The 23,287-nt window shown below is 39.7% G+C and overlaps 1 non-coding gene across 1 annotated transcript; it reads left to right on the top strand.

Annotated features, from left to right (window-relative positions):
• Positions 1-4,839: 4,839 nt before the first annotated feature.
• Positions 4,840-4,912, top strand: TRNAG-CCC (transfer RNA glycine (anticodon CCC)). The gene has a single exon. It is a non-coding gene; the product is annotated as a tRNA-Gly (tRNA).
• Positions 4,913-23,287: the final 18,375 nt, after the last annotated feature.

A 23,287-nucleotide genomic window follows, 5' to 3' on the forward strand; every position in this document is an offset into this window, starting at 1 on the left:
GCATTTTTGGTCAGATGAGATCTTCTGCCAGCATTCTGCATGTATTCTATGAGAATTGTTGCTAAGTCGCTTCAGTCGTGTCCGGCTCTGTGAGACCCCATAGATGGCAGCCCACCAGGCTCCCCCGTTCCTGGGATTCTCCAGGCAAGAACACTGGAGTGGGTTGCCATTTCCTTCTCCAATGCAGGAAAGTGAAAAGTGAAAGTGAAGTCGTTCAGTCGTGTCTGACTCTATGCGACCCCATGGACCGCAGCCGACCAGGCTCCTCCATCCATGGGATTTTCCAGGCAAGAGTACTGGAGTGGGGTGCCATTGCCTTCTCCTGAGAATTGTTACACATGTACATGTATTTTTGATGTATTTGTGGAAGGAAGTAAGCTCCATGTGCTTCCATTCCACCATCTTGATCCAGCTCTTATCCATTTTGTATATAGGAGAACCAAGGCTTTACTCAGCTCTAAAAACTAAGATCACAGCTGGGCATCCATTCTGTAAGATCCAGTCTTAGTCCAGCAGAGTATTGCCACTAAAGTTTGGATTCTGAGGACAAGAATTTGACCAATGAAGCCAACAAAATAAGAGAAAGGAACTTTAAATCCCTGAGCTCTAAAGTTGTTGAAAGTTACTGTGTGCATGCCTGCATGCTAAGTCACTTCAGTCATGTCCAACTCTTTGAGACTCTATGGACCATAGCCTGCTACGATCCTCTGTCCCTGGGATTCTCCAGGCAAGAATACTGGAGTGGGTTGCCATGCTTTTCTCTAAGGAATCTTCCTGACCCAGGGATCAAACCCACGTCTCCTGCATTGCAGATGGATTCTTTACCCATGGAGCCACCTGGGAAGCCTGTGAAAATTATTACTTGATGATAAAGGACATAGAATAGTATCTAGGAAGGTCACTGAATTTATTATTTGGAGGTCAAGGTGCATCTGCTTCCTTAGAGAAACTGAATGCAACTGGTAGTGAAAGAATTTTTTTCCAGAAATAGGGTATTTGTTGGAGTATTTAGTTCAAAGCAAATATGAAGAATTAGAGAAGATCTATAACCATAAAAGCGTGTCATGCAAGCCCAGTGCTACATTCTGCTCAAGTTCATGGACAGTGAATATGTGGTTGATTGCACATCCAGTTGGAAGCAACTGATGCAGTACCTAAGGGACCTCTGGATGCAACCTCTCATTTACAGACACACCTGAAGTTCCCAGACTATGCAGGTGTATGTGCGAATTACAGCAGTGACAAATCCCTCATGATATAAACTGCACGATAACTGGGATGTCCGCTGGGCAGCACATCTTTTAACTCTAATTGCTAAAATGATAGCCATGTCTATTCTTCCTTTTCATATATTTGAGGAAAATTAATCTGCCTCGAATTTTTAGTTAGGTAAGCATGATACCCTTGGGGGAGGAGGGACAGAGAACAATTCTTTATGGCTCATTATCAGATCTCCCACTGGCTCAAATTAAGTGCAATTTTGTTACAGATGTAAACAACAAAAGCAAAAAAATTTACTGGTGAGAAAGATATATTTGAACTGGGGAAGGTGGATGCTTGCCAGTATCGATCCTAACTGGAGAATCAACTAAGAATATTAACCCTCTTAGGAAAAGTTAGGGTAACAAAGAAATTGCAAGACACACAATGAAGTGTTTTATAATCAGATTGCCTTAGTGGATAAAAATGAGGCCTGACCATCCATCACAGATGAAATATATTTAAGCTAATGTACCACCCATGTGTTTAGCATGTTGTATGAATTATTCTCCTACACATATAATTTGCTTTACTTTTTTTAAAAAAACTCACTGTATATTATGAGATAGAGACATGAATGCTTATTACTTTAGACTTCTAGGACAAAATAAAATAATTGTGTATAGTTGGTAAGATGAATAATAGGGTGATTAATGTTTAGTTGTGCACATTTGCACAAGTGAAGTGACACCAAGCTGGATATTCTGATATGCACTCATGCGAAGGATAAGTTTTGATATTTAAGCTAGGATGTCTAAGGTAAGGTTGTATGGAATGGGTGGATTAGGCTCTATACAACTCTATAAATGTGTGATGGCTTACAGGAAAGGTCAGAAAGGTCTTAGAGAATATAAAATGTTCTAATACTAATAGTAATGAAAATCACAGGCACAACACTGTGGATCCAGAGTGAATAAACTGTGAATGAATGAATGAATGAATGAAGTATTTAGTCAATGACTTAGCTAAAAGCCTACAAACAAAACTGAGAAATGCTTAAAGTGTATGAACACAAGATCATTGGATGAATATTTATATAAGCATGGGAAAAACAGAGCAATAACCCCAACAGAATATATTTGGACATGTCAGCAAAAGTCTCTCAAGAGCCCTAACACTGCAGAAAATGGCCTGCAGCATTTGGGCCTAACTTATCAGCTTGGAAAATCCATCTGGGCAAATCATTGTCACCATTTTTTTTGTGTAAAGTAAAATAATCCTCTTCTCTACTGGAGACTAGAGGCCTGGTCGTAATCACAGTCACCTCATTTGAAAGACTCAACCAAGGGAATGTGTGTGTAAAAGTACAAACAGCCACTATAACAAATGTCACTTTACCCTACCACATGTTCAAATAAATCATCTAATTTCTAAATCCCACTATCTATATTGAATACCATATTAGGCAACAGAAAGGAATTTATAGTATGTTTATGAAAGTTTTCAAATAATGCTAAGACAGGTGGGCTAATAACAGACAAAAACAAGGTAAGAGCTAGTAACCAGAAAAGACTGGTTAAGAACTAATGAACTAAATGCAGGCCATTTTCTGCAGTGTTAGGACTTTCAAGAGACTTTGGCCAACATCTCCAAATGAAAAGAGAAAAAACATCTAGAGTCACAGAGGACAATAGATTAAACCTATTTTCTCAATCCTTAGCCTTACACTGTCATATGATGCTTACAGATATAGGATAAATAGGAAAACGGGAGCTAGAAAGTATTTTTCCCCTCAAAAATAATATGTAAATCTTAATTTAAAACTTTGTATTTGGAGACCATATATTGCCCCTAAAAGTGGGAAAGAGAAGAGAGTCTTGAAAGAATCTTAGGAATAATAAATAATTTAAAATATGGAAAACTCAGCAGTGGCCACAGAACTGGAAAAGGTCAGTTTTCATTCCAATCCCAAAGAGAGGCAATGCCAAAGAATGCTCAAACTACTGCACAATTGCACTCATCTCACACGCTAGTAAAGTAATGCTTAAAATTCTCCAAGCCAGGCTTCAGAAATACAATAACCATGAACTTCCAGATGTTCAAGCTGGTTTTAGAAAAGATAGAGGAACCAGAGATCAAATTGCCAACATCCACTGGATCATGGAAAAAGCAAGAGAGTTCCAGAAAAACATCTATTTCTGCTTTATTGACTATGCCAAAGCCTTTGACTGTGTGGATCACAATAAACTGTGGAAAATTTGGAAAGAGATGGGAATACCAGACCACCTGACCTGCCTCTTGAGAAACCTATATGCAGGTCAGGAAGCAACAGTTAAAACTGGACATGGAACAACAGACTGGTTCCAAATAGGAAAAGGAGTATGTCAAGGCTGTATACTGTCACCCTGCTTATTTAACTTCTATGCAGAGTACATCATGAGAAACGCTGGACTGGAAGAAACACAAGCTGGAATCAAGATTGCCGGGAGAAATATCATTAACTCAGATATGCAGATGACACCACCCTTATGGCAGAAAGTGAAGAGGAACTAAAGAGCTTCTTGATGAAAGTGAAAAAGGAGAGTGAAAAAGTTGGCTTAAAGCTCAACATTCAGAAAATGAAGATCATGGCATCTTGTCCCATCACTTCATGGGAAATAGATGGGGAAACAGTGGGAACAGTGTCAGACTTTACTGTTTTGGGCTCCAAAATCACTGCAGATGGTATTTGCAGCCATGAAATTTAAAGATGCTTACTCCTTGGAAGGTAAGTTATGATCAACCTAGATAGCATATACAAAAGCAGAGACATTACTTGGCCAACAAAGGTCCGTCTAGTCAAGGCTATGGTTTTTCCTGTGGTCATGTATGGATGTGAGAGTTGGACTGTGAAGAAGGCTGGGCACCGAAGAATTGATGCTTTTGAACTGTGGTGCTGGAGTAGACTCTTGAGAGTCCCATGGACTGCAAGGAGATCCAACCAGTCCATTCTAAAGGAGATCAGTCCTGGGTGTTCTTTGGAAAGAATGATGCTAAAGCTGAAACTCCAGTACTTTGGCCATCTCATGTGAAGAATTGACTCATTGGAAAAATCTCTGATGCTGGGAGGGATTGGGGGCAGGAGGAAAAGGGGACGACAGAGGATGAGATGGCTGGATGGCATCACCGACTCGATGGACGTGGGTTTGGGTGAACTCTGGGAGTTGGTGATAGAAAGGGTGTGCTGCGGTTCATGGGGTCACAAAGAGTCAGACATGACTGAGTGACTGAAGTGAACTGAACTGAACCGAAGTCTTATGAAACATTAAAGATGTTTAGATAAGAAAAAGAATATCTGTTTTCTGAGAGTCTTACATTTATTTCAGAGTAGTATAAAACAAAATATTTTTATACTGATTTTAGATAGAATGGAACTCTTTATAGCCCTTTTACAGGAGGATGATATCAAACCCTTATAACTACAATGAACCACTGGCTCATACCCACTAAGAAGGTTGTAATAAAAAGAAGATGGACAATAACAAATATTAATGAGGGTGTAGAGGAATTGGAACCCTCATATATAGATCATGGGAATGTAAATTGTATAGTCACTTCGGAAAACAATTTGTCAGTTCCTTAAAAAGTTAAATGGGGACTTCCCTGGTGGTCCAATGGCTAGGACTCTGCTCTCCCAATGCAGGGGGTCTGGGTTCAATCCTCAGTCAGGAAACTAGATCCCACATGCTGCAACTAAGAGTTTATATGACACAACTAAGACCTGGTGCAGCCAAATAAATATATATTTTTTTAAAAGTTAAACAGAGTTATCAGGTGTGTGTGTGTTCACACACTCATTCCTTGCAACCCCATGGACTGTAGCCTGTTAGGCTTCTTTGACTATGGAATTTCCCAGGCAAGAATACTGAAGTGGGTTGCCATTTCATTCTCCAGGGGATCTTCCCAATCCAAGGACTGAACCCTTGTCTCCAACACCTTGTGCATTGGCAGGCAGGTTCTCTACGTCTCAGCCACCTGGGAAGCCTAGAGTTATCATGTGACTCAACAATTCCATTCCTTATAGATACCTAAGAGAACTGAAAACATATGTCCGCAGAGAAACTTGTATATTGATATTCACAGAAGCATTATTCACAATAGTCAAAAGCAGAAAAATCCAAATGTCAGTTGATTGAAGAATGGGTTAACAAAATATGGTATATCCAAACAGTGGAATGTTATTCACTCATAAAAGGGATTAGTACATGCTATGACCTGCATGAACCTTGAAAACATGCTAAGTTAGAGAAGCCAGACGTAAAAGACCACATACTGTATAACTCCACTTAATATAAGTGGTCAAAACAGACAAATGTATGGAGGTGGAAAATGGATTAGTTGATCTAGAGAGGGGATGGGGTTCGGGAGTGACAGGGAATAGGGTCAGAGTTTCTTTTGGGCATAATGAAAATGTTCCAGGATTAGAAATATTTTGGAATCATATAGTGGTGATGGTTGTACAACTTGGTGAATATAGTAAAAGCCACTGAATCATATACTTTAAAAGGGTGAGTTTTATGATAGGTGAATTATATTTCAATTTAAAGAACCATATAAGTGAGTAATTAATATTAGGAAAATAGCTATATTTTAGAAAAAATTTTTTCTAAATTTAACCAAACGATATCTCTGCTTCCAGTGCAGGGGTGCATGTTCGATCCCTAGTCAGGGAGCTGAGGTTCCACATGCCTCTTGGCCAAAAAGCCAAAACATAAAACAGAAACAATCTTGTAACACATTCAGTAAAGACATTAGAAAAGAGGATAATGCGCATCTTCTGTTCCCTCTTCTTTAGGAAAGATGAAATAAAAATACTGGACTGAAATGAAAAGGTTAATTCTACAAGCTCTCTGCCCACATAGACTTCCCTGTACAGTGGAAGAGACAAACATACCAACAGATAATTACACTGCATGAAATACATGGGAGGAAAAACGAGGGATCGATACAAGGTAATATAACACGGAAGAGAGGTCTATCCCTGGGTGGCATCAGCGCTTAAGGAGCTTTAAAATTAGTATAAATTGATCTGAGTCTTGATGCAAGAATGCATCTTCCCCAGACACACAGGGTGTGGAAACACATGCAGATACAAACTTCATGAGTCTGCAAGTCATTCTGTTGGGCTAGAACTTACAGAGATTTTGCAGAAGAGCTGATGAGGCTCAAAACGTTTTTTTTTTTTTTTTTAATGAGGAATGAAGCTATGAGCTCTATTCCATAGGACATGGAGACCCATGAAAGATGATACTCAAGGAAGTGAATTATTCATATTTCACTTGAAGCAGATCATGCTGGCAGCAATGAGAAGATTGAAGGCTACATGACTAGAGCCTGAGAGATTCTTAGAGAGTAAATGACTAAGGCAAGTAAAAGATGAAGCACCATTAGCAGGAATGGGGATAAGGTGACCAGGTAGAGAGAGACATAGAAAGTCACTGTGAGCTGAGAGAAGAGGATGGAGGGAGAATGACTCATCTTTGACTCAGGCAGAAAGACATTTCCTTGTGTTGTTTACATTTAAATTGTAATGTTTACTTTGAAGTGCTTGTTCCAGGATTAGAAATCTAGTTAGTAGAATTTTGAGTTTTCAGAGAGGAGGAGAATGTATGGCCTGGAGATATTTATTTGAGGGGTCATTAGAACTTTCCTGAACTAATGGGAATGGATAAGATTGAGCAAGAAGAACTAATTTAAAAAGGAAAGAGGGCAAAGGCCAGAAGCCATTTGAAGCCTAGATTATGGATAAGACAGCATAGAGCCTGGCACATACTGCTTAATAAGTATTTGCCAAATGATTGGACAACTGAACATCATATTTGCTCCCAAGGATAGCAGGTAGAATGAGGGGTTGAATATGGACTCAAGAAAGAAGGATGCCACAGAATCTTCTTTTCTAACTGTTAATAAATCACAATGAGAAATATTGGAAATTTCAAGTGTAGAGATGAGAGTGCTGATGAAATGAGTATGAATAGAAAAGTGGGCTGAAGACAGTTCTAATCTGGCAAAGGAGGCAGACCCAGCAACTAAGACAGACAGGTAGCCAGTGAGATGGAGGTAAAGGGAGATGGGAGTGGTTTCTTGGAAACAAAGTGAAGAAAATGGAGAAGGGGTAGTCACTGCTCCAGATGCTGCTGACAAGTTAGATGAGGACTGAGGTTTTTATAGTGGATATGTCAAGGTGGCTCAAATGGTAAAGAATCTGCTCACCCTGCGGGAGACCCAGGTTCGATCCCTAGGTCAGGAAGTTCCCCTAGAGAAGGGCATGCAACCCATTCCAGTGTTCTTGTCTGGAGAATCCCATGGACAGAGGAGCCTGGCGGACTACAGTCCATGTGGTTGCAAAGAGCTGGACACGACTGACACTTTCACTTTTCACGGCAAGGTAGAGATCGTTAGTGACCTTAACAAATGATCTTACATGAAGCTGAAACAGGAAAAAATCTGACTGTAATGGGTTCAGGAGTGCTGTGGAAGAGTCAAACGTGTGGGTTCAAGTAAAAGATTTAGGCAGAGAATAGGAAGTGAAGAAAATAGAAACAAGTTTGGAGTTCTAGCAAAAAACAGAGTAGAGAAATGGGCAGAGCTAGCAGGGGATGAGGAGTCAAGAGAGGGGTTCTTTTTAATGAGACGAGAGATGGTCCACACACTTTTAGTTGATGGGAGTAATTTAGTGCAGAAAGAAAGGATGGTGCAGAAGAGGGAAGAGATCAGTCCAACCTCAGAGAAGTTAAGGAGGAAGAGGACCCAGTGTACAAGTTGGGAGAGCAAGGGGTTGGTAGGAGCCGTGCTACTGTGTGCAAAGCAGAGGATGTGGGTCCAGATGTAGGAAACTCAATATATTTGGTATAATTTAATTTTGCAAAGAAAAAAATAGTAGTACATAACTTCCCAAGAACCAGGAAGCCAAGATAGTTAATTAAATTTCTGTCTAAAAATTAGGACATGTTAAATGTTAGCCTAAATGGGACATAGTATATTACTTAAAAATAATACTATTATGTTTGTAATTTGTTTCTTAGTAAGTGTAAGAACAGAGTGGTATAAAAGAGTTTGAATATAGAAAGTAGCTGATTTTTACATATTAAATAATATAATAGCAATTATATTGGAATCCATGTAAAGGAGAGTTTAACACAACTGAAAGATTTCTAGGGTCACTTAACTAGCCTGACATTAAACAGGAAGCCATTGATAGCAATATTTCCTTTATGAATACATATCCAAATCAAACTCAGAGGGTACATTTCTTTGAAAAATAAACAGAAAATAAATGCCCTGATAGCTGTTTTCTCAGTAATAGTGTGTCTTCACAAAACATTTTAAAATAATCAGAATTTATTAGTGTATTTTTACAAAACACTTGTAAATAATTATAATTTATTTTACATAGGAAGTGTTCAAAAAATCATTTGTTAATGAATACACAAATGAATAAAATTTGAAGAAACATTGAGGAGCTTTCTAGAGCCTATGAATTATTAGTAGGATTATTATTAGTATTAGTCAAATTATTCTTCAAAACATAAGATAACTTCCCTTATAAAACATTGCCTATTTGGGTCCTAAAGAAAAAAAAAAACTATTATAAGCTGTTCAAAGTCAATTAGCTTTTGTAGGACAGATAATATAAGGAATAAAATTATCTGAATGGAGTCATATTTTTATTAGTGGAAAAAGGCTTGAGCATGCTATTCATGTTTTCATTCATGTGTTTTGCAACTAGAGTTTCTTTACAGTTAGTGACTAGTTTTTCTTCATTGTAAATAAATCAGCTAGATAATATGACTTAACCTGGATTTTTATGTCCAACAGGGAAAATAATTTTTAAATATAACATTTGACATATGGTTATATTCAATAAGTATTTGTTAATTTGGTTTAAAGTTTGTACCTATTTCATATGAAGTAATAAATGATTAAAATAGTAAACCATCAGTCCAAGAAAAGGTTGGGAAATAGTTACTATAAGATCAACTGGGGACAGTACTGTGATTATATATGAACAAGTTCTGACCAACGGAACAGATATCTGCTAATTAATTTTAAAAAATAGAATTACTGCTTTTTGCAAAATACCTAAATACAAAGTATTTGTAAAATATATTCTGAGATTCCAAAGGTCAATTCTCTAGCTTACATAAAGCTGGATCATTTTTACCCCTTTACACCAAATAAATGTACCATAAGTGCTAGTTGGGAAGAAAAGCAAGCAGATTTAATAATCTTTTTTTACATGAAAAGTAAATGCTTTTTTAAAAAAAGTTAACAATTTTATTATAGGCCATAAATAATCACTTAACTCAGAAAATCATTTAAATTTTAAAAGTAATTTTGGATTCTATTTTATACTTGAGAACATATTTATTCAAGTCACGAGTATACTTTTAAATTGAGTGTAAGTGAATTGGTATTTCAGAAGTGCAAATTAGGCTTCTCTGCTAGATTGTTAAAATAGACACATTATTTTAGCTTAATTGCTTGAGATAGTCTCACTTTGAAATCCCATATTGATAGTGATCATTTCAATTCAGAATGCTTGCTAAAAATTATATTGTATATATGCTGTCTTCTACTCAAGGGTCAAATGATCTTTGACCATTACATTAAGGTACCATTACAAATTTAGACAAATTTTAATGCCTCTGATTCTAGCAATTCTCTTTAACTGTGCTTAGAAAGTAATTTATGACTTTTAAAAATTTTGTTGGATTTTAAACATTACAATTTTAAAACATTTTAATTTATCATGTGGTGTTAAAATATGCAAAGGTTCTACAGCAATTCATACACAAATTATACACCCATCTTTACTCTTCACTTTCCTCTGCCAGGTAAATTATTACTTGGGCTTCTTGATATCACAGGAAACTTGTAATTTCACAACGTACAAACACACAATGTACAACGTTAGGGAACTGAAGATTGATAACTTCAGATGAATGGGTATACTTGAATTGGCAAGTTTTAAACAAATGTTTTTTTTAAGAAGTGCTTATTTGGCTTGACAGGCCACTAAGTATAGACTTCTGGGTTTATATGAGCTTTACCATTTTGATACCATGAGCAAGGACTACCTGTTTTACTTGTTTTATTGACTCAGCACCGGAATAAAATGTTAATAGTGCAGAGATATAGATACTTTCAGTAGCAAATGACAGAACACCCATCTCAAACTAGCTTAAAACTGAACCTGGCTTATTAGCTAGAAGGACAGGAAGCGTTAGCGGTGGGAATATGTGACCTGATGGAGCTCTTTTTCCTACTCTAAATAGAAGTTTCACTTTCAGGATAATGTCTCAGTCAGTAAGACAGTTCAGTCACTCAGTCATGTCCGACTCTTTGCGACCCCATGAACTGCAGCACGCCAGGCCTCCCTGTCCATCACCAACTCCCAGAGTTCACTCAGACTTGAGTCCGTCGAATCAGTGATGCCATCCAGCCATCTCATCCTCTGTCGTTCCCTTTTCCTCCTGCACCCAATCCTTCCCAGCATCAGAGTCTTTTCCAATGAGTCAACTTTTCACATGAGGTGGCCAAAGTATTGGAGTTTCACCTTTAGCATCAGTCCTTCCAATGAACACCCAGGACTGATCTCCTTTAGAATGGATTGGTTGGATCTCCTTGCAGTCCAAGGGACTCTCAAGAGTCTTCTCCAGCACCACTGTTCGAAAGCATCAGTTCTTCGGCTCTCAGCTTTCTTCACAGTCCAACTCTCACATCCATATATGACCACTGGAAAAACCATAGCCTTGACTAGACGGACCTTTGTTGGCAAAAAAATTTCGCTGCTTTTGAATATGCTATCTAGGTTGGTCATAACATTCCTTCAAAGGAGTAAGCGTCTTTTAATTTCATGGTTGCAAACACCATCTGCAGTGATTTTGGAGCCCAGAAAAATAAAGTCTGTCACTGTTTCCCCATCTATTTCCCATGAAGTGATGGGACCAGATGCCAAGATCTTCGTTTTCTGAATGTTGAGCTTTAAGCAACTTTTTCACTCTCCTCTTTCAATTCATCAAGAGGCTTTTTATTTTTAGTTCCTCTTCACTTTCTGCCATAAGGGTGGTATCATCTGCATATCTGAAGTTTTGATATTTCTCCCAGCAATCTTGATTCCAGCTTGCGCTTCTTCCAGCCCAGCGTTTCTCATGATGTACTCTGCATATAAGTTAAATAAGCAGGGTGACAGTACAAAGCCTTGACATAATCCTTTTCCTATGTGGAACCAGTCTGTTGTTCCATGTCGAGTTCTAACTGTTGCTTCCTGACCTGCATATAGGCTTCTCAAGAGGCAGGTCAGGTGGTCTGGTATTTCCATCTCTTTCAGAATTTTCCACAGTTTATCGTGATCCACACAGTCAAAGGCTTTGGCATAGTCAATAAAGCAGAAATAGATGTTTTTCTGGAACTCTCTTGCTTTTTCGATGATCCAGCGGATGTTGGCCATTTGATTTCTGGTTCCTCGGCCTTTTCTTTTTTCTTTTTTTAAAATATAAATTTATTTATTTTAATTGGAGGTTAATTACTTTACAATATTGTATTGGTTTTGCCATATATCAACATAAATCCGCCACTGGTATACACATGTTCCCCATCCTGAACGCCCTTCCCTGCTCCCTCCCCATACAATCCCTCTGCCTTTTCTAAAACCAGCTTGAACATCAGGAAGTTCACGGTTCATGTATTGGTGAAGCCTGCCTTGGAGAATTTTGAGCATTACTTTACTAGTGTGTGAGATGAGTGCAATTGTGCGATAGTTTGAGCATTCTTTGGCATTGCCTTTCTTTGGGATCGGAATGAAAACTGACCTTTTCCAGTCGTGTGGCCACTGCTGAGTTTTCCAAATTTGCTGGCATATTGAGTGCAGCACTTTCACAGCATCATCTTCCAAGATTTGAAATAGCTCAACTGGAATTCCATCACCTCCACTAGCTTTGTTCGTAGTGATGCTTTCTAAGGCCCACTTCACTTCACATTCCAGGATGTGGAAGATGAGTGATCACACCATCGTGATTATCTGGGTCATGAAGCTCTTTTTTGTACAGTTCTTCTGTGTATTCTTGCCACCTCTTCTTAATATCTTCTGGTTCTGTTAGGTCCAGACCATTTCTGTCCTTTATTGAGCCCATCTTTGCATGAAATATTCCCTTGGTATCTCTAATTTTCTTGAAGAGATCTCTCGTCTTTCCCATTCTGTTGTTTTCCTCTATTTCTTTGCATTGATTGCTGAGGAAGGCTTTCTTATTTCTCCTTGCTATTCTTTGGAACTCTGCATTCAGATGCTTATATCTGTCCTTTTCCCCTTTGCTTTTCGCTTCTCTTTTCACAGCTATTGGTAAGGCCTCCTCAGACAGCCATTTTGCCTTTTTGCATTTCTTTTTCATGGGGATGGTCTTGATCCCTGTCTCCTGTACAATGTCACAAACCTCCATCCATAGTTCATCAGGCACTCTATCTATCAGATCTAGTCCCTTAAATCTATTTCTCACTTCCACTTTATAATCATAAGGGATTTGATTTAGGTCACACCTGAATGGTCTAGTGGTTTTCCCTAGTTTCTTCAATTTAGGTCTAAATTTAGCAATAAGGAGTTCGTGATCTGAGTCACAGTCAGCTCCTGGTCTTGTTTTTGCTGACTGTTTAGAGCTTCTCCATCTTTGGCTGCAAAGAATAGAATCAATCTGATTTAGGTATTGACCATCTGGTGATGTCCATGTGTAGAGTCTTCTCTTGTGTTGTTGGAAGAGGGTGTTTGCTATGACCAGTGCGTTCTCTTGGCAAAACTCTATTAGTCTTTGCCCTGCTTCATTCCGCATTCCAAGGCCAAATTTGCCTGTTACCCCAGATGTTTCTTGACTTCCTACTTTTGCATTCCAGTCCCCTAGAATGAAAAGGACATCTGTTTTGGGTGTTAGTTCTAAAAGGTCTTGTAAGTCTTCATAGAACTGTTCAGCTTCAGCTTCTTGCAGCACTACTGGTTGGGACATAGGCTTGGATTCCTGTGATACTGAATGGTTTTCCTTGGAAACGAACAGAGATCATTCTGTTGTTTTTGAGACTGCATCCAAGTACTGCATTTTGGACTCTTTTGTTGACCATGATGGCTACTCCATTTCTTCTAAGGGATTCCTGCCTGCAGTAGTAGATATAATGGTCATCTGAGTTAAATTCACCCATTCCAGTCCATTTTAGTTCACTGATTCCTAGAATGTCGACGTTCACTCTTGCCATCTCCTATTTGACCACTTCCAATTTGCTTTGATTCATGGACCTGACATTCCAGGTTCCTATGCAATATTGCTCTTTACAGCATCAGACCTTGCTTCTATCACCAGTCACATCCATAACTGGGTATTGTTTTGCTTTGGCTTCATCCCTTCATTCTTTCTGGAGTTATTTCTCCGGTGATCTCCAGTAGCATACTGGGCACCTACTAACCTGGGGACTTCCTCTTTCAGTATCCTATTATTTTGCCTTTTCATACTGCCCTTCTCCAGTGGACCACATTCTGTTAGACCTCTCCACCATGACCCACCTGATTCTAAATAGAAGTTCTATTTTCAGGATAATGTCTAGAGAGAGGGTTACTCTAGGAATCTCTCTCATTATGATGGTAAGTCTTTCTCAGAGGCCCCTTGAAAACCTCTTTCCAGTTAGCTGTGTTGCGTCACCTCTGGCACCCATCACTTCGTCTAGATGTGCGGTTAGCTTTAGGTGCTCTAGACCCACCTGCCAGAGCAACCTGGAGTGATGAGGTCAGGTTCTCCTGAGACCTATGAGAGGTGTGGCAAAGAGAAGAGAACTTGAATAAAGTCTAGGTATTCTTGAAAGGAAGGCAGAAACCATGCTCGTATGCAGCAGCAATGTCTGTTTCAAATGATGATTGTTGATCATATTTAAAATACAGCCCTCCAAAAATCAAAAGCAAGCAAAAAATTTTGAGGCAGCAGTTACTCTTCTATATATAGAGAACTGTTATTCTGTAGCTTCATGATCTTTCAGTCAGGAGATTTTTGCAGTCCTGTCTTTCAGTTTCATGGTGTGCTTTCAACATTTTTTCAAAAAGGGCTTATATACCAACTCGGTCATTTTGTGGCTGCTGTTTTTTAAACTGGGCTTCCCAGGTGGGTCAGTGGTAAAGAATAAGGCTGTAACTTTGGAATGGTATCAAACATTTTATTTGCCTTCTGTATTTGTTACTGCGCATTTCAGATTATGTTTTTTTCTAACTTTTTATTCAACCAAACTTTAATGAGCACTATCCTTACCTGGGCTTCCCCAGTGACACAGTGGTAAGGAACCTACCTGCAAGTCTGGAGCCGCAGGAAACATGGGTTTGAACCCTGGGTCAGGAGGATCCCCTGGAGGAAGCCATGGCAATCACTCCAGTATTCTTGCCTGAAGAATCCCATGGACAGAGGAGCCTGGTGGGCTACAGCCCATGGGGTCAGAAAAAGCTGGACATGACTGAAGTGGCTTAGCACACACACACTCATCCTTACTCAAGGTACTTTTTACACATCTTTCATACATTACTGACATATCAGGGATTTAGTGGTGAGAGAGTTTAAGGAGGATATGCTGGGGTATTTGATAATAGACTTCTAGAAAATAGGGTTTGTTTGGAGTGAGGGATTACTTAGAACAAAATAGGACCTGTGCGAACTCTCATTACATCTTACAGTTATATTAAGTCTTGGCTGTGTTCCTAGAGTAGCTGCATTCAAGCATCCAGCAATACTCTTGCTTCACTTGCCACTTGATTTAAATGTGACCATAATTGATGCTTATAAAACAATAATATGGCTAGAGACTCGTCTCTTATAACCAGCTAGAAAAAGTTCCTGAGCCTTATCTCTTCATCTATAAAAATAGAAAGAAAATCTGCCTCACTGAAGGAGGGAAGATTTAAATGAGATGAGCTATATAAGATCATGAAACAATGCCTGATATAAAATAGGCCCCGGAGTCTCAGTGCAGGAGACATGGGTTCCATCCCTGAGTTGGGAAGATTCCCTGGAGTAGGAAATGGCAACCCACTCCAGTATTCTTGCCTGGAAAATTCCATGGACAGAGGAGCCTGATGGGCTACAGTCCATGGGGTCACAAAGAGTCGAACACAGCTGAGCGATTGAGCATGCATGCACACAGACCATAAAGGTTTAGCGACTTCTAGAAAATTCCCATTGACAGAGTCTCCTAATTAAAGAAGTTAACCATCAAAGGAACTGAAACATATAAGTACAAATCCTTTTATTTTATAGTGTTATAAGATTGTTAGTTTTAGTGAAGAATAAAGAATATAGTAATTGGTATAGTTTGCTTTCTTCACCCCCAACCCTCCCCTCCCTACCCCACCATCAATTTACCAAGAACCCCAGGGACCAGACAATTCCAGTCTGGTGGGTCCTTGCCAACAGTGGAGCAGAGACTGGAGCCCTGTGGACATGAGCCAAGGAATGCTAGCAGCTTCTAAAAGTTGGAAGAGGCAAGAAATGGGTTCTCTTCCAAAATGAACCAATCCTGCAGACACATCAGTTTTAGTCCCACTGATTTTAGCCCTGTGAGACTTAATTCAGCCCTCTGACTTCCAGAAGTGTAAAAGAATAGGTTTGTGTTAAGCCACTCGCCACAGCCATAGGAAACTAATAAAAGTGATTTTCCTAGTTACATGAATATAGTGAGGGGGCACCTATGAGGATAGATTCCTTTTGACACTCACTCCTTACTGTTGCTGCTTAAAAACCCATACGAGAAATTTGCATGAAGAACCTTGGAGCCTCAGAGAGACTGGGACCAAGACAGAAATCTGGAGTTAGAGTGACCTGTCAGGATAGACTAGGGTGGTTCTGACCAAGACATGGTAACAGAGAAGAGCCACGACTCATCCCTGAACAACCAAAAAAGAGAAAAAATGTTTCATGTAGTCCAATTAGAATACCCATTCTGTTTAACAACCCTAACTCTGACAAGTGAGAAGCAACATATTTAGTCATCTGGTATGAGTAGTTTATCTATTAGCAACTTTATGGGAAAATACACAGAATATCAGGTTAAACTATATGAAACTGCCAATTTTTCCAGGTGTTTTACCTATAAAAATGGTAATGTCATATGGTACAACATAAAGTCTGTAAATGGTTGCATTTCAAGCCCCAGCCACACTCATCTAGAGCGCTATATGGAACACCTGGTAATTCTCCAAAACACCCTTCTCGCCTTACACCACCCTAACCTGACCCTCAGTAAGATTTTGGTGTGTTGGCTATCTTCTATTTGCTTGTCCAGACCCATCCTCCAACATTCTCACCAGCACCCTGCTCTGTAGTCCTGGGAGGCTGACCTACGTGGACTGCCCTGGCCACGTGGCTTCAGGTGGGTTAGATAAGCAGAAGATTGGAGGGCATGGGACAATGAGATGAGAGTGCGTATTTACCTCTTCCTCCTCCACCGGGTCATCTTTGGCTATCCGCATGTCTCCCTAAATGTTACCAACTTTTGTCAGACACCCTGTACAAACAGTTCCCTTGATTTCTGGTAACTTCTCCCTTTCCTTCAGTCCAGGAAAAGGTGATGGCTCTCTACTGTTACTAGTTTGGAAGTTCTATATACTCCTTATTTTCGTTTTCTTTAAACACTCCCACACTTTTAAACATAATCCTGACAAGACCTCACAGCATAACACAGTGGCAAAGAGTGCATACCCTCTAGCTGAACTGTGTGGCTTCAGTCACTAGCGCTGCCACTTACTGTGAGCCCTTTTCCCATTAATATAATCTCTGCATGCCCCAGTGTCTTCATCTGTAAAATGGCGATAATAGCATATGGCTGATAGGGTTATTAGGAGGATTGAGTGACTTACTATTTGTATATTATTCCAGAGTGCCTGGAATATAGAAAGTGTGACATAAAACTGTTAAATAAAATAACACAGTGCCAGAAAAGGACCAATTTTCACAGAAAGCAAAAGAATGAGTAAGATTCAATGAATCCAGAAAACCTTAAGGATAGTCTTAAGACACCTAGCCTCTTCTAAAGTATTCTAAAATATTTCATTAAGGGTAACATGCTAATTACCTGATATAAGTATGTACATGTGCTGTTTTGCTAATTTGTGGCTTTCTAAAGCATAATTTTGAACCTCCTTACAAAGACTATAGCTTTCTCCTCTGCTCTTTAATAAATCTTGAGATATGTATATATATCAAGTCTGGTTTATAAGCCAAGATCCTGACAAGAAACAGATTAACACTCTCAAACTAGGTGATTCAGGAGAATTTAATTAAGGGACATTATTTTGAAAGTGGACAAGATTTTTAAAAGCCAATAACAAAAGATAGTACAGTGTGTGATGGCGGAGAGTCATTCCCTCCCTCAGGCTGTAAAGCGAGAGTGGTTCTACGGAGAGGCTGTCTTTGGCAGAGGAACACAGACTACCAGGGCTCACCCAGCGAGGCGGTTACCAGGTGTTTGGTTGTTTATTGCTGTGAAACGATAATCACATACTGTGCTCACAGTTTTGTGGGTCACTAGTTCTGGCAGGGCACAGCAGGGATGGATTATTCTTGCTTCACAAAATCCTGGAGCCTCGGCTGGGGTGGTTGGAACAGCTGGAGCTGTCTGAGCCAGCACAACAGGGGTCATATGTACCTGGGGCCTCAGTAAGGCTGTTGGCTGGCTCCTTTGGTTCTTCTTCATGAGATATCTGCTGGGACTGCCGTGTCCTCCAAGACGTTGTCCTCACTCACACATCTGCCTCAGAGCGCTGGAACGGCTAGCGGGTGGCCAGCATCCCTCTCTCCATGCTCTCTCCCTATGGGTCCTTCCAGCAGGGAAGTCTCAGGGCAGGTGACCTCTCACCTCCAAGGCAGCTCAGAACTCCAAGCGTGAGAGCTCCCAGAGACTGAAGCAGCGGGGTGAGGCTGCTCGTGACGGTCTCGTCTCAGAAGCCTCAAAATGCCACTTCCACTGCATCCAGTTGTTCAAGCAAGCTCCTTAGGCCAGGCCTGGTTACAGGGGAGACAGGAGTTAGACTTTACCCTTCAACGGCAGAAAGAAAAAAATGGCATCATGTTTAGTTTACCATATCAGGGTTATTAAAGATTCAGAGCTCATTTTCCCCCTGGCCTGCCCTCTCTTGCTGATACTCCCTATTAACCAAGACAACCGATAGCCAGAGGGCAAAGGAACTTGTTCTTTTTAATCCTACTAAAATTTAATAAGATGAGAAAATGTACAAATTTATCTTATTAGACTTTTATAATCACATATATTATATTGGTTAATATGGTTTTATATTTATATTTTTAAATTGAACAATAGTTGACTTACCATGTATTCATTTCAGGTATACAGTAAAAGAGATTCAGATCATATATATACATATATATATTCTTTTTCAGATTCTTTTCCCTTATAGGTTATCACAAAATATTGAACATAGTTCCCTGTGCCATACTGTAGGAGCTTGTTGGTTATTTATTTTATATATAGTAGTGTATCTGTACTAATTCCAAACTCCTAACTTTTCTCTCCCTCCCCATTTCCCCTTTGGAAACCGTGAGTTTGTTTTCTCTGTCTGCCAGTCTCTCGTTTGTAAATAAGTTCCTTTGCATCATTTTTGTAGACTCCAGATATATGTGCCATCATATGATATCTGTCTTTCTCTGTCTGACTTACTTCACTTGGCATGACAATCTCTAGGTCCATCCATGTCGCTGCCAATTTCATTCTTTCTATGACTGAGTAGTATTCCATTGCATACACACACCACATCTTCTCTATCCATTCATCTGTAGTGGATGTTTGGGTTGTTTCCATGTCTTGGCTACTATAAGGAGTGCTGCAGTGAACATTGGATTGTATGTATGCATCTTTTTGAATTATAGTTTTCTCTGGATTTATGTCCAGGAGTGGAACTGCAGGATCATATGGTAACTTTATTTTTAGTTTTTTCAGGAAATTCCATACTGTCCTTCATAGTGGCTGCACCAATTTACATTCCTACCAACAGTGTAGGAGGGTTGCTTTTTCTCCACACTCTCTCCAGTATTTATTATTTGTAGACATTTTGATGATGGTCATTCTGACCAGTGTGAGGTGATATACCTCACTGTAGTTCTGATTTGCATTTTTCTAACAATTAGCAATGTTGAGCATATTTTCATGTTCCTGTTGCCCATCTGTATGTCTTATTTGGAGAAATGTCTATATAGATTTTCTGCCCGTTTTTTTATTGGGTTTTTTTTCATATTGAGCCATTTATATATGTTTGATATTAATCCTTTATTGATTATACTGTTTGCAAATATTTCCTCCCATTCTTTAGGTTATCTTTTCATTTTGTTCATGCTTTCATTTACTGTACAAAAGCTTTTAAGTTAAATTAGGTCCCATTTGTTTATTTTTGTTTTTATTTCCATTCCTCTAGGAGATGGTTCCAAAAAGATATTGCTGATATTTATGTCAGTGTCCTGGCTGAGTTTTCCGGAGTTTTATAGTATCCGGTCTTATATTTAGGTCTTTGATCCACCTTGAATTTAACCTTGTACATGGTGTTAGAGAATGTTCTGATTTCATTCTTTGACATGTAGCTGTCCAGTTTTCCCAGCATCACTTATTGAAGAGCTGTCTTTTCTCCACTGTATATTCTTGCCTCCAAAGGAATTTGTTTATACAGTCCTTATAAGCCAGCCCTCTGGGGAACAGAAGAGCCAGAGGAACAAACAGAAGATACCCAGTGCCTCTCCTAATCTTCAAATATTTGTTTTAGGACTTTCAAGCACTGCGCTACGGTTATACAGGAGAACATAGGAATGACCACGAGGCGGGAACCACAGAAGCCCTTCATTACCTACCTTTGTATTTCCTATTGTCCTTTCATTCTTTTTTTTTTTTTTTTAAATTTTAAAATCTTTAATTCTTACTGTCCTTTCATTCTTAATCTGCGTTCATATGGAACAGTGTTCTTTTGGGGCTAGAATTTCATTACCTACACATCCTCAATTTCTGGTCATCTATTTCCCACCTACAAGAAAAAACAGACCTACTTCCAATTGGAATCCCACCATTGGAATATCTTTACAAATTATCCTCACACAGCTCCACTGGCGACATGTTAGTCTGTTGTGCGTGCACACTGAAGCTCGGGGTACAGTGCACTTGCACCCCCAAGAGTCTAGCAACGTCAGGCACCATGTCCTCTGCCACCATGAAGTTCTGTTTAAAACAAATCATGGAGGGTAGGGAATGGTAGAGTATCAGGTGGAGGCCCTGGAAACCATACTCTACATCCTTTTCTTTCTGGTTTATCTCCAGAATCAAATAGTTAATACCTTTTTCAGCAAAGGCTAGTAAAGTAGCATTTTCCTTCTATACCTTCCAGAATTTTTTTTGCTGTCCAGTATTTTAAAACATCTTGCAGTTTCATTTTAAACAATTTCTTCACAGTTTTCCAGATTCTCCAAATCAGAGTCTTTTTTCTCTAGAATTATCCACATAATTCTAGTGACAGGTGATTTAAGGCACATTCATATCTTGACAGGATGTCTGACCTTTCTTGTCCTGGGATTAGGTGATTCTGAGAGTTCCTTGGACAGCAAGAAGATCTAACCAGTCAATCTTAAATCAACCCTGAATACTCATTGGAAGGACTGGTGCTGAAGCTGAAGCTCCAATACTTTGGCCACCTGATGTGAAAAGCTGACTCATTGGAAAAGACCCTGAGGCTGGGAAAGCTTGAGGGCAAGAGGAGAAGGGGGCGACAGAGGATGAGATGGTTGGATGGCATCACTAACTCAATGGACATGAGTTTGAGCAAATTCCTTGAGATAGTGAAGGACAGGGAAGCCTGGCATGCTGTAGTTCATGGAGTTGCAACGAGTCGCACATGACTTACTGACTGAACAACAACAAAAATAATACTAAAATAATAAAGTGTTAGTTAAAAAAAAAGAATGGGTGGTAGGGATATTCTTATAAGTCATTCCTACATCAGGGCAGCTAGCAAAAACTCAACAATAAAAGGAAATGACAGAAAAAGAAAAACAAACATAACATCGATTATATGTAGAATCTAGAAAGATGATACAGAACTTATTTGCAAAGCAGAAATAGAGACACAGATGTAGAGAACAAATGTATGGACACCAGGATTGGGGAGTGAGAGGGTGGGATGAATGGGGATCGCCATATACACATATACATAGTTTTGTGCTATGTATAAAGCAGATAAATAATGAATGAGGACCTACTGTATAGCACAGGGAACTCTACTCAATACTTGGTGGTGACCTAGATGGGAAGGAAATCCAAAAAAGAGGGGATGTGAATAGCTGACTCACTCTGCTGTACAGCAGCAACTAACACAAGATTGTGAAGCAACTATTTGTGGTTGTTGTTCAGCTGCTCAGGCACGTCCGACTCCTTGCGACCCTGCCGTGGGCTGCAGCATGCCAGGCTTCCCTGTCCTTCACTATTTCCCAGAGTTTGCTCAACTATACTCCAATACAAATTAATTGTTTAAAAAATGAACTGACTTTGAACCACATAAAGATATCCCCCTTAAACCAAACTAAATGTATTCCTAACTCAACTTCCTCTTAGCTGAATCCCCAAAATGCCTTCAGTCACTCCAGTGATATTACTGAAGAGTCTGAGGAGGAAATGTTGGGTGGAAACAGTCATTCGCTCAATGTCAGCAGTTAAGGAGTTGCAACAACGTCACCACGTTGCTAGGGACTCACTCAGACTCAGAAGGCGTCCAGTAAGAGAATGATGCGGTATGCTTCTGTAACGTTGAGGTGAAACCACCTCTGCCCTTTCAGCAGATGAATTTTCCTCAGAAGGAGCCCAGCGCTCTTCTCTGCCCCTGTACCTAGATCAGAGACATCCTGACTCAGCTTGCCACAGTCTCCACCAACCCCTGCCACCCCCAGCTGCCTCCCAGGGCTAAATCTCAGGGGATTAAGATATACATTTTAGTTCATCTCTTCCAGAAGTTACAAGTTCCTTATGCAAATTAATCTAAGTCCATCCTAGGAATCTTTCTTTGCTCAAGGGGTCCCAGGTTTCCCCTTCAGGGAAACCCTGAAGGGGAAACCTTCCTATACCACTTGTACATAACTAAAGGCAATATTTCATGCGACTTTTTAGCAGATCTGATTCAAAGAAACTGTCTGCCCTCTTTCTCACAGGTTGGAAGTGCTCACTTAATCTTTAATTTTCCCCCTCAAAGGATACCTACAGGTACTGTCTGCCTCAAGAGGCACGCTATTACTTTTTATTGGCAACTACAACAAAAAAATACATGAACATATATCTATCAATCACATACTATATAACATTTTAGGTTATGATGTGGAACATACACAATTTACTGTTCTCAGTTCAGTTCAGTTCAGTCACTCAGTCATGTCCGACTCTTTGCGACCCCATGAATCGCAGCACGCCAGGCCTCCCTGTCCATCACCAACCCCCGGAGTTCACTCAGACTCACGTCCATCGAGTCAGTGATGCCATCCAGACATCTCATCCTCAGTTGTTCCCTTCTTCTCCTGCCCCCAATCCCTCCCAGCATCAAAGTCTTTTCCAATGAGTCAACTCTTCACATGAGGTGGCCAAAGTACTGGAGTTTCAGCTTTAGCATCATTCCTTCCAAAGAAATCCCAGGGTTGATCTCCTTCAGAATGGACTGGTTGAAGGATCTTGTAATCCGGTATTCAATACTTTACTTAAAATTAAAGACCCACTATGTGCCAGATAGTATTGTGGGACCTGATGACCCAGTGGTGAATGAAGCAAACTCAGCCTTATGGAGCTTACAGACATCAGGAAAACACAAAAACAAGTAGCGAACACAGAACATCATGTCCAGAGTGGACAAACGCATCAAGAGAATCACAGCTCTGTTTGGCAGTTCTGACTGTGTGTCTTATTTGCTTACTCAGAAGACCCTTCTGAGATGATCCTTTAAGATGATCCTTGAAGATCCATATTAAGTGAGAGGTTGAGGTAGATTCAATGCAAGTATTTGGATTTTTCC

The sequence above is a fragment of the Capricornis sumatraensis genome, chromosome 7, assembly GCF_032405125.1.
Source record: "Capricornis sumatraensis isolate serow.1 chromosome 7, serow.2, whole genome shotgun sequence".
Taxonomy (NCBI): Eukaryota; Metazoa; Chordata; class Mammalia; order Artiodactyla; family Bovidae; genus Capricornis; species Capricornis sumatraensis.